A 12,359-nucleotide genomic window follows, 5' to 3' on the forward strand; every position below is an offset into this window, starting at 1 on the left:
CCTTGCTTCTAAGAAGCATTCTAGTTACATTTTTTCCAAGACAAATTTGTTCTTTTGGCAGTCCGTGGTATATTCAATATTCTTCTCCAACGTCACAATTGAAAGGCACCAATTCTTCTTCGGCCTTCCTTATTCATTGTCCAGCTTTTGCATGCATGTGAAGCGATTGAAAACACCATGGCTTGGGTCAGGCGCACCTTAGTCTTCAAGGTGACATCTTTGCTTTTCAACACTTTAAAGAAGGTCTTTTGCAGCAGGTTTGCCCAATGCAATGCATCTTTTGATTTCTTGACTGCTGCTTCCATGGCTGCTGATTGTGGATCCAAGTAAAATGAAATCCTCGACAGCCTCAATCATTTCACCGTTTATCATGATGTTGCTTATTGGTCCAGTTGTGAGGATTTTTGTTTTCTTTATGATGAGGTGTAATCCATACTGAAGGCTGTGATCTTTGACATTTATCAGTAAAAGCTTCAAGTCCTCTTCACTTTCAGCAAGCAAGGTTGTGTCATCTGCATAACGCAGGTTGTTAATGAGTCTTCCTCCAATCCTAATGCCCTGTTCTGCTCCATGTAGTCCAGCTTCTCAGATTATTTGTTCAGCATATAGATTGAATAGGTATGGTGAAAGGATACAACCCTGACACACACCTTTCCTGACTTTAAACCATGTGATAACCCCTTGTTCTGTTCAAACAGCTGCCTCTTGATCTATGTACAGATTCCTCGTGAGCACAATTAAGTGTTCCAGAATTCCCATTCTCCACAATCTTATCCATAGTTTGTTATGATCCACACAGTCAAATGCCTTTGCATACTCAATAAAACACAGGTAAACATCTTTCTGGCATTCTTTGCTTTCAGGCAAGATTCATCTGACATCAGCAATGATAGCCCTGGTTCCATGCCCTCTTCTAAATCCAGCTTGAATTTCTGGCAGTTCCCTGTCGATATATTGCTACAGCCACTTTTAAATGATCTTCAGCAAAATTTTACTTGCATGCGATGTTGATACTGTTCATAATTTTTGCATTTGGTTGGATCACCTTTCTTGTGAGTAGGCATAAATATGGATCTCTTCAGCCAGTTGGCCAGGTAGCTGTCTTCCAAATTTCTTGGCATAGACAAGTGAGCACTTTCAGTGCTGCATCTGTTTGTTGAAGCATCTGAATTGGTATTCTGTCAATTCCAGGAGCCTGGTTTTTCACCAATGCCTTCAGTGCAGTTTGAACTTCTTCCTTCAATACCATCGATTCCTGATCGTACGTTACCTCTTGAAATGGTTGAACGTCAACCAATTCTTTTTGGTATAGTGACTGTGTGTATTTCTTCCATTTTCTTTTAATGCTTCTTGCGTCATTTAAGGTTTTCACTGGCTAATTCTTTTCAGAAGTAGGCTGTCAGGTCCTTCTTCTTAGACTGCCTTAGTCTAGAAGCTCAGCTGAAACCTGTCTGCTATGGGTGACCCTGCTGGTATTTGAATACCAGTGACATAGTTGCTAGCATCACAGCAACACACAAGCCCCCACAGTACGACAAACTGACAGATGCGTGGGGAATTTTAGAATAATGGGTAAATATTTTATCTTTTGTGTAAAAAGGCAAAATAAGACCATGTTCTATTTGCAAGTATCAAAAAGAAAATCAGGAAGGATGCATAAGAAACTAAGTAGAGGTGGTGATGAGACTTGGGGAGTTGGGGGAGGAGGAGGAAGGGGCCAAGGACGTTTTACTATGTCTTTTAATATTTTTTCCTTTTTGAACCATGTAAATATATTCCAAACCAAAAACCCACTGCCGTCGAGTCAATTCCGACTCACAGCGACCCTATAGGGTAGAGTAGAACTGCCCCATGGAGTTTCCAAGGAGTGCCTGGTGCATTTGAACTGCTGACCTTTTGGTTAGCAGCTGTAGCACTTAACCACTACGCCACCAGGGTTTCCTGTAAATATATTACTCATGCAAAAATATTTAAATTAAGCAAATAAAAAAAAAATCTGTTTCATTCTTACTATGGTAAGTTTGGTGAAAATTGTTCTTCCTTATTTTTTAATCTTGTTTTCTCTTACACTGAATTGATGAAGACAGGATGGCTCAGAGAGAAGTGGTAGGAGTGTAGGTGGTTTTACGATTTCTGTACAAAGACAAAAACAATCCAAATAGCCTTAGGTTTTTTTTCTCCTTAAATCAGTTCCCCACTGAAAAGAAAAGCCACCTGTGGAGTTATGTCTTCTGCCTGCAAAGCCTGGAAATGCAGGGACTCAAGTTTTTGTTTTTTTTCAATGCTGCAGTCATAATGTCAAGAAGCATGCTCAAAAAAATTTAGCTTAAGGAATGAATAATTGGCAATTATTATTACATTATGTGTTAGATATGAAATTGATATGCATATATAGTTATATATTATTACACTTGGAGAAAAATATATATTACACGTGGAGAAAAATATGCTTACTTTAATCTAAAATATGAATATCAATCTTCAAGTATTCATTGAGAGGAAGCATGTTAGAGTCACTCAGGTGAATGACTCTAAAATGAATCCTGCCAATAGCAGGGCCCCAAAAAAGGGAGAGGAAGAGCAAGGTGCTCAGATGGAGAGTGGCCCCCAAACCATGTGTCACCCCATCCTACACCACCCCATTTTCTATTATAACATTTCCATAACCGAAATAAAAAAAGGAATAGTTTTCTATAATCACATTATCACAATTTAGCAGTTTAAACCAGTACGCTTTTATCCACTCAGGTGTGTAGGTGAGAAGTCTGGTCACCAGGTGGCTAGGTTCTCTGCTCAGGATCTTACAAGGCTAAAATCATCACCTGAGCTACATTCTTACCTGGAGCTTGGAATCTTCCAAGCTCTCCTGGTTATGGTAGAGTCCTGTTTCTGTCAGTGGGGTGTTCTCACTTCCTAGAGGGCTCACCTGCATTCCAGTGGTCTCCTCTAATTTCAAAGCTAGCAACAGAGTGTCTCCCTGGCTTCAAATCCCTCAATTCCTCTTATGCATCCAATCTCTGACTTCAGGAAGAGCCCAGTCCCTATTAAGGGCTCACCTAATTAGGTCAGGCTCACTCCTGATAATCTCCTTTTCTTAAAGTCAGCTTTGCCACATAGCATAACCTAATTCACAGTCCAGGGGATTATGCAGGGCTTGCACACCAAGGTGGTGCGGGAGCATCTTGGAGGGCATTGTCGAATTCTGCCCTAGCCCTACTGCAAGAAACAATAACAAGAATTTGGAGCTGAGTAGAATTTGCCAGCATCCTATTTGCCAGGCACTTTCTTAGGTAAGTTATATACATTATTTTCATCGTTGCAACTGCCTTCCATTAGGTAGGGATGACGACCTCCATTTAACAAATGAAGAGTCAAGACTCGGAGAGTGAGAGGGAAAGCCAGAATTAGGGCAAATGACTGCTTAAAGTCCATGCTCTTTCACCTTTTAAAGTCACCAGGCTCTGATCCTCTGTATTTCACTTTAAAGTGGAAAGAATTTAGTGCATTTCAATCAATGCCAATACAGGTTATTAGATAATGGTGTCAGGACTACTGGTATCTGGAAATAATGTAGAGTTGGACCCATACCTCACATATTGCAACAGGAAAAAAACTTGGATAAATCAAAGAATTAAATATAAAAGATGGACATTCTAAAAGAACTCAGAGATCTTAAAGGATCTTGTAGTGAGGAAAGGCGTGTATCAAAGTAAGACACAAAACTGTAAGAAAAGATGGATAATTTTAGCTGCATAAAGATAATTTTCTACATGTCCAAAATTACCACAAAGTTCAAAGTCAAATAACAAACTGGACTACTTCTGACCGATATCAAAGCAAAGATTAATCGACTCATATTTAAAGAGCTTTTGCAAATCATTAAGAGACAGACCTAAAAAATAAATAAATAAGAAAAATGAATAAAGGATACTAACAGAAAAGGAAATACAGACGGCTCTGAAACACATAAAAAGCTGCTCAACGACACTGCAATTAGGGAAATGCAAAATGAACTACATCAAGGGACCATTTTCACGTTTCAAACTGAAAAAAAAAAAAATTGAAAAACTCACACTCTATTGGTGAAGATTCATTCGTGCGTTCTGCTAGATACCGCCCTCTAAAGGAAGCCGCTGGAGTTCTATACCTTCGAGTCGATTCCGACTCCTGGCGACCGTGCAGGACAGGTTAAAACTGCCCGGATTGGTATCCAAGGAGCGGCTGGTGGGTTTGAACTGCAGACATCTTGGTTGGCAGCCGGAACTCTTAACCACTTCACCACCAGGAAGAGCCTTGTAAAACGCTGCGCTTTTCTGCGTACAGCCATTAGGAAGCAGCGAGGGCTCTGGGTGGGTAGTTTTCATCTCCTGAAGACTACAGGGAACTAGAGTTTCTTGGTTGCCTTAGCAGCAAATGACCTCACAGATTCCATTCAACGTGTAACCAAAAGTCTCATTAGGCCGACAGTCTACTTGGGTGTTTTTTCCTTGTGTATAAAAAAAAAAAAAATTTTTTTTTTTTTTTAAGCAATCTGTTGGAATGGTGGTAGTAATTCATTGAAGCACTTACTTGGTGCCTACAGAGGCACTTTCTGTAGGTTTGACGACAAATTTTTCTTAAAGGAGCAAGACAATAGACAAGTTGTTATGTATAATGCCAGCAACTGATATGTACGAAGGATTCTCTAAATGAAAAACTTATCTACCGAGAGTGGGGTTCGAACCCACGCGGGCACTAGCCCATTGGATCTTAAGTCCAACGCCTTAACCACTCGGCCATCCCGGTGCTGTAAGTTACTGTTTGGTAATCATTTCTTTATTAGAAACATTGCATTTGTTGACAGAGATGATTTCACAGTGGTGAGACTTGGGGCCAGGCTTTAAAAAGCCTAGGAAGGAAACAAAGCTTTTTAATGTTACTTGGAGGGAAGTTAATGAAAAAATGTATTTTCGACAAATATTCTCTAAGCATTAATTTCTACCACACATTGTGCTGAGCTTTAAGGAAACACTCAAATATTCCTATTCTTGTAGAATTTCGTTAAAATATGAGGAGGGTTACGATAGCGCAGGAGTCCCTGGGTGGTACAAATGATTAATGCTTGGCTGCTAACCAAAATGTTGGAGGTTTGAGTCCACGTAGAGGTACCTCAGAAGAAAGCCCTGGCTATCTACTTAAAAAAAAAAAACAGCTACTGAAAACTCTATGGAGTACAGTTCTACTCTGACACACATAGGGATGCAATGAGTCAGAATCCACTGGATAGCAACTGGTTTATGATAGAGAAACCACAGAATGTTTTAAATAATGGTGTTGGGACTACTGGTATCTGGAAATAATGTAGAGTTGGATCCATACCTCAATATTACAAGAGGAAAAAACTCGGATAAATCAAAGAATTAAATATAAAAGACGGACATTTTAAAAGAACTCATATAGAGTTCTTTTCTTAAAGGATCTTGTAGTGAGGAAAGGCATATATCAAAGTTTTCTGTGATTTCAGAAAGCGCCCACTTTTCCTGAGTCCCTTCACTTGATCACCACTTAGGTTCAATAGAAGGCATTGCTTTTACTTGATCTGGAAATAAAACATAGTTGGCTCAGGGAGTGCAGGGGTTGCCACCACATTAGCACTACTTTCTACCTCTACTTCACCAAAAGTACTGTTCTATTTTCCTTCAGCACCTTTGCCTGCATTTTGCCTAATGAATTCAAGCCTCTACTCCAGATGCACTGAAATATTGGAGGCATCAGGGTTGGAGCTCAAGGGATATTATATTAAAAGGAACTTCCCTTGGGGTAAATTTGGAAATCTCTAGTAGACACAGAGGTCGTTCATATTTGTGAATTTGATTTTAATGCTTTAACTGACAACCCAAAGTGTCCACAAAAACAACACACTGAGCCCAGTGTGGGCTACACCAAACAGTAAGACCCTACCCCCGAAATTCTAGTGCTCCCAGAAAAGTCAGCCCAAAAAGTCAGGTCTGCAATTGTTACAATGGAGAATCCAAGCTATGCGGCCAAAAGTACCCCCAGGAAGACTATTGTAAATGTAGATTCTAGAACCCCTCTTTTAAAGCCCCTAGCTAAAGAGGTTTAGGGTGAATCCCAAGAATCTTAATTTTACCAAGTGTCCTCAGGCAATTCTCATTCAATATCTGCTGACTACACTCAGTTAAGGATGCTAAAAGCAGTCATTGGGAATTTAAAAATTCATGCAAGAAGTTCCCAGATGAGAAGTTTAGGGTCTCTGGAGGAGACAGAGCTGAAATGAAATCCTGAAGCAGAGATTGGAATATAATTAATTTATATTACAATACTGAGCATCTAGCATGGTCATGTCTTCCTGTTTCAGGTTACCAGGGTCCTATCAGCTGTACCAGACAAGCAAAGAGTGTCCAAGAACAACTCTCTCCACAGTCTCATCAGCTGACGAAGAAAGAGCTCAGCTTTTGTTGGGAATACTCAGGACTGACTGGGTACTGATACACATTTTCCCCTTTGTGTGGTAAGTCTATGAGCAAGAAATAGCTCCCTCAAGTCCTTTGGCTGTCCAGCTGTGGGTTTTGTCTCTGGCCAGTTTGAAGTTCCATTCCTGGGAGAGGAAAGATGGCCTGAGAGATCCTGTCCTCTTCCAAGCTCTTAAGAAAATCCAGGCATGTCAGTGCTGGGGCCAGAAATGGATCGGTGAAGGGGAGGGAGGTGATTGCAGGGTTCTACAAAAAAGCACATCAGAGAAAGAATCCATCACACATAGACACAAAAGTTTTTAGAATATTCTGTCACTGTTATTCTTAACATGGTAGAATCAGCTATGACATTAAAACATATATATATATATATGTATGGTAGACTCAGCACCTGAAACCAGGTAGACTGGCTCTAGAGTCCTTCTATTTACTATTAAACTGCACTACCAAAAAACCAAACCCATTGCCCTTAAGTCAATTAAACTGCACTAAAAGTACTTAAAAAAAAAAAAAAAAAAACAGCTGTCCCTGTGGTGTCTTCTGACTCATAGCAACCCTATGGGACAGAGTAGAATTACCCCATTGGGTTTCTAAGGATTGGCTGGTGAATTCAAACTGCTGACTAAGTACAGTTAACTATTAAGCTATACTATACTATACTAAACTGAAGAGTAAGTTCATAATTTTGTCAATGAGTTACCGTATTCTGATAAATCCTTGCATTCAGATAATTAAATTCATAAATACTGTCTTAGTTTTTTAGTACTGCTGTAACAGAAATACCACAAGTGAGTGGTTTTAAAGAACAGAAATTTATTTTGTCATCGTTCAAGAGGCTGAAAAGTCCCCAGCTTTAGGGGGAGGCTCTCTGTTGGCTCTAGGGGGAAGATACTTGCCTCAGCTTCTGTAACTCAGGCATTCCTCGGTTCCTTGGCGATCTCCCTTACCATCTCTCTTTCCCCCGTTTGTGCTTGCTTGCTCTGTGCATAATCTGCCTTTTTTTAATATCTCAAAAGCCATCAGATTTAAGACACACCCCACTCTGATATGGCCTTGGCAATACAACAAAGAAAATCCTATTCCCAAAGGGATCACATCCACAGGCACAGGAGACAGGATTCCAACACATATTTTGGGAGGACACAATTCAATACACAACAAATACTGACTTATAAACTAGGATGTGGTTGTAGCCAGCCTCTAAGATGGCCTCCAATGCCCTTTACCTCCTGGTATCCAGGACTTGGTGTAGTCCTTTCCCACACTGAATCAGGGCTGGTCCTGTGTGGGCAATGGAATACAATACAAGAGAATACAGTGGAATTGATGGTGTGTGTCTTCTGAGGCTTGGTTATAAAAGTCATTGCAGCTTCATGTGCTCAGTGGGTAGCTGGATACCTCGCTGTGAGGACACTCAAGCAGACCCATGGAGAGACACACCTGGGAAGAAACTGAGGCCTCTTGGTTGCATTCAGGTCCGACCTGTCAACCATGTGACTGTGTTACATTACAAGCAGGTCCTCCCACCTCAGTCAAATCTCCAGATGATTGCAGTCTTAGGCAAAATCTGACTGAAATTTCAGGAAAGCTTCTCCTAAATTTCTGACTCACAGAAAATATTAGAGATAATAAATAATCTTTTTTTTTTTTTAAGCCCAAAGCCAACCCCGTTGCTATCGAATCCTACTCACAGTGACCCTTCAGAACAGGAGAGAACCGCTCCTTAAAGTCTCTAAGGAGCAGCTGGTGGATTCGAAATGCTGCCCTTTTAGTTAGCATCTAAACTCTTAACCACTGTGCCACCAGTGTTCCTCTTTTAAGCCAGTAAGTATTAAAGTGATTTGTTACGCGACCATCGTAATCACATTTTAGTTTTTGAAAGTGGGGTGCTAGTAACAAATACAGCAAAATGTGGCAGTGGTTTAGGGATGAGCTGATAGGTGCAAGTTGGAAGAGCCTCAAAGCCACTGTTACCAGAAGGCCGGTAAGGGCTTAACAGGGCAGATTAACCAGTAAGCAAGGTACACATGGGCTTAATTGGGTTTATTTACTAATCTGTAGTGAACAATTTCATACAGTGTGGCGAAAAACAGGTGAAATTGTGCACTACAGATTAGTAAGTAAGCACAAGTAAGCCTGTGCATACTTTGCTTATTTGGTAATTTGTCCCTGGGCTTAAATATAAAAAGAAAACATTATTTGAACTTGGAAGAAATAAGATTCTTTTAATGAAGTGGTAGAAACATTAGGAACCTTGCTGCCTGCAGTATACTGGAATGTAGAAAATAAACCAATGAACTGGACAATTTAGCTAAAGAGATTCCCAGACATAATTTTGGAAGTGCTGCTTAGCAACTTATTGCAGTTTATAATAAAATGTAAGAGGAAAGAGGTAAGTTAAAGGAAGAACTATTTTAAATACAAATGAACCAGAGCTTGTTGGATTTGAAAGGGAAACCATTATTTCCAGTCTGTCCAGATGGCAAATGATGCTAAAATTAAGAAATGACTTTCAGGCAAAAATCAAATCTAGAGCACTGTTAGAAAAATATAGTCCAAAGAGGAAGTCAAAGATGTAACTGCAAAATCCTTTGTTAAAACCCAGAATGACGTAAGGTGGTACTCAAACAGAAAAACAACCCTCAGAGGATCTTAAGGGCATACCTTAAGATCCTGTCCATTAAATAATAGTTCTACAGATCTTAAGGGTATGGTCAACCCAAAAGGAAGCCCAGCATAGAGAAGGATTTATTTTCACAAGGACTGTGGATGGAGCTTTTGTTTACCACAGGATTGGTAAACTTTTTCTGGAAGGGCCATATACTAAATATTTCAGGTTTTTCGGGCTGTACAGTCTCTGTCACATCTAGTCAACTCTGCTGTTGTAGCACGAAGGCATTCATACTAACTGAATGAACATGGTTTTGTTCCAGTACAATTCTACTTATAAAAACAGATATTTGGCAAGATTTGGCCTATGGGCCATAGTTTGCCAATCTAAAGGAAGAAACTCCAATAACATTCATAAAATCACAAGCTTTTAAAGAGAATTGTAATCCTAAAAGGGATACACTACCATCAAGTCTATTCCAACTCATAACAACCCTATAGGACAGAGTAGAGCTGCCCGGTAGGGTTTCCAAGGAGCAGCTGGTGGGTTTGAACTGCTGACCTTTGAGTTAGCAGCTGAGCCTTTAACAACTGCATCACTGGGGCTCCACAAAAAAAAGGTATAGAACAGTACAAAATGAAAGAAGGACTTTGGACTTAGAATATTGTGGGAAGGAAGCAAACTAAGAAAATTACACAGCTGCAGGCGCCAGAAATTTCCTATTATGAAGAAGGGTAAGTCAGCTCCGAACGTGGACCCAAGAGCCACGGAGAATCACTTCCAGACAGCATTACTGAATCCCAATCAAGCACTAGCATCATGTGCCCGGTTGGATTCCAGAATTGCTGTTGACCAGTATGTCTGTTGTTTTCGCCCCTTTTGAAAGAGTGTGTGTGTTGTGTGTAATGAGGTGATACTATGCCTGTTCCGCCATCTTATGCTGACTGTGTGGGACACAGGTAACTTGTATCTTAAGTACATAGTTGTTCAAATAAAGAAGAACTTTACTTGATGATACTACTCTAGGAATTTCATCCACATCTTCACTTGATTTATATGATGCAATCTTGGACTTGCTCAAGGTCACACTGCTGATAAATGGTAGAGCCAGCACCAGAACTCAGGGAGACTGGCTCTAGATTCCTTCTATTAAGGGACTAAGACCATATTTATGAATTTAGTTATCCGAATTCAAGGATTAATCAGAATATGGTAATCTACTGACAAAATTATGAACTCGCTCTTCAGTTTAGTGTAATATAGTTTAACTATACTTGTAGTGCAGTTTCATAGTTTAATGTTATAAAGGAATCAGATTTGAAGGAGGGGGGTGACTGTATTTTTCGTGTAGGAGAGATGCAATCATTGAGGACCAAAAGTCAGAGAAAAATGAGAATTAAATCCAGGATGTTGCTCCTGATAGTCACTCACTCACTGAATAAACAAATTAAATGAAAGTTTATGATAAGACAGACCCACTTCTACGCATTGGGAATATAATGTTTCTCAAAACCAAGTGAGGCTGTTGTCCAGCCGACAGCTTATTGTCTAGTGACATCCTTGACTTTAGAGCAGCTTCCCAAGGGATGATGTTCTTCTTAGCCCAGGTCTTGTTCTATAGCAGAAACGTTCATTGGTTCTTGCTGAGGCCCAGGTTTATCTTCTTGTTATGTCTCAAGAAAATCAATGGGACAAAAACTGAGATATACAGTTTTGCGAAATAACATGTGACTTCCACCTGCTTACTGTGAGGCTCTGTGGCTTAGTTGGTTAAAGCGCCTGTCTAGTAAACAGGAGATCCTGGGTTCAAATCCCAGCAGGGCCTGTATTTCTTGTGGAAAGCTTGATTTTTTATCTGATGAAGCCTCTAATATTCAAACCTTGAGTCATAATATGTCTGAGGTACTTTGTAGAGGAGGGTTAGAGATGGGAGTTAAAAAATTATTCATGATGAATTACCAAAGTCTGTGCCAGAGGCCCATCACCTAGAGTCAAATTATAAGTTTTCTAATTTTAAACTTTTGTAGCTACTTTCCACACCTCCTAAGAAACTTACAGTTCCACTTAACATTTTTGCTTTTAGTACAATTCAAAATGAAGGTAAGAAAAAAGAGGTAAGGCATACATACTGTATCTACTGAGTGCTATAATAACTGCTTCTTCTTGTATGATTGTAGGCTCTAGAACATCAACAAATATTTTGAGAAGTAGAATAACATGATGATATCTTAAAATAGAGTAAAAAGAATGATTAGTGATAAAACATACAAAAATACTTAACAATTGAGACTGGAGGCAAATGAGACCTGAAGTCTAGGATCATTTCTTAGATTAACATAAAAAGGTAGAAAAAATTGATCACCCTGGACTAGAGTTTCCATATTTTACTTGCTTTTTTCTTTTGATATTTTAGGGCATGTCTTCAAAGTATTTATCACATTGTACAAATGCATCCCCTCATCCTTAATAAAGTACACAACATTCCTTGTCAAGCAAGCATTGGCACTGTTTGTTGTTTCTTGCTCCTGCCTGTCGTGAATGTTTCAACTGGATGATTGCTTCTCTTGTGAGCATTTGGGAGAAAAACCAGTTATATAATTTCTTTATGAAATTATAAAGAATTTCTAGACGGCTATAGCAGAGCACTAAATTAAGTGAAGCATCCTTGGGAACGCATAGGTTACTCCACTATGAAGCTAGACCTGTTTCTTGGAAGGTTGGATTTTAAAGGACACCTTAAAATGGGATGGAATCTAAAGCAATGGTCAGTGATATCAAGTACCTATAGAATGCTTGAGAACTTAAAAGTACTAAATAGGGAACTATTGATACACTATAAGAGTAATTCTTAAAGCTATGGACTTGGTTAGTCTCTCCAACTGTTATCCTTGAGACCCTGGTTTCTAAAGAGCCAATCTTTGTCATTAGTGGGTGAATGCCAGGGTGCATTGGACTGGACAGAGAAACAGCATAGGACAGTCCAGAGGAAGAGATCTTGAAATCAAATTTCTAAGAGCCTGCCTGAGGTTTCCAGGCCCGGAATGTTTGAAGGATTTGGGTCACTGGGGAAAAGGCCTTCTTTGGTCTTGAGTCGTGTTTGATATTGATGGTTTTGAGGTGAAAATAAACATGGTGCAGATATGAAAATGTTCAGAAGGAGGAGACAGTTTTAACTTTACTGAACATGGGACATCCTGTAAACATCCATTTGATTCTTCGGAGGCATCTACTATCTTCTCGGTAGTTTCCGTTAGTGTAGTGGTTAGCATGTTTGT

The 12,359-nt window shown here is 39.6% G+C and overlaps 2 non-coding genes across 2 annotated transcripts; one reads left to right on the plus strand and one right to left on the minus strand.

Moving 5' to 3' along the window:
- Positions 1-4,702: 4,702 nt before the first annotated feature.
- On the minus strand, positions 4,703-4,785 carry TRNAL-UAA (transfer RNA leucine (anticodon UAA)). The gene has a single exon. It is a non-coding gene; the product is annotated as a tRNA-Leu (tRNA).
- Positions 4,786-10,835: 6,050 nt separating this feature from the next.
- On the plus strand, positions 10,836-10,909 carry TRNAT-AGU (transfer RNA threonine (anticodon AGU)). The gene has a single exon. It is a non-coding gene; the product is annotated as a tRNA-Thr (tRNA).
- The last annotated feature ends 1,450 nt before the right edge of the window (positions 10,910-12,359 follow it).

The sequence above is a fragment of the Elephas maximus genome, chromosome 1 (assembly GCF_024166365.1).
Source record: "Elephas maximus indicus isolate mEleMax1 chromosome 1, mEleMax1 primary haplotype, whole genome shotgun sequence".
NCBI lineage: Eukaryota > Metazoa > Chordata > Mammalia > Proboscidea > Elephantidae > Elephas > Elephas maximus.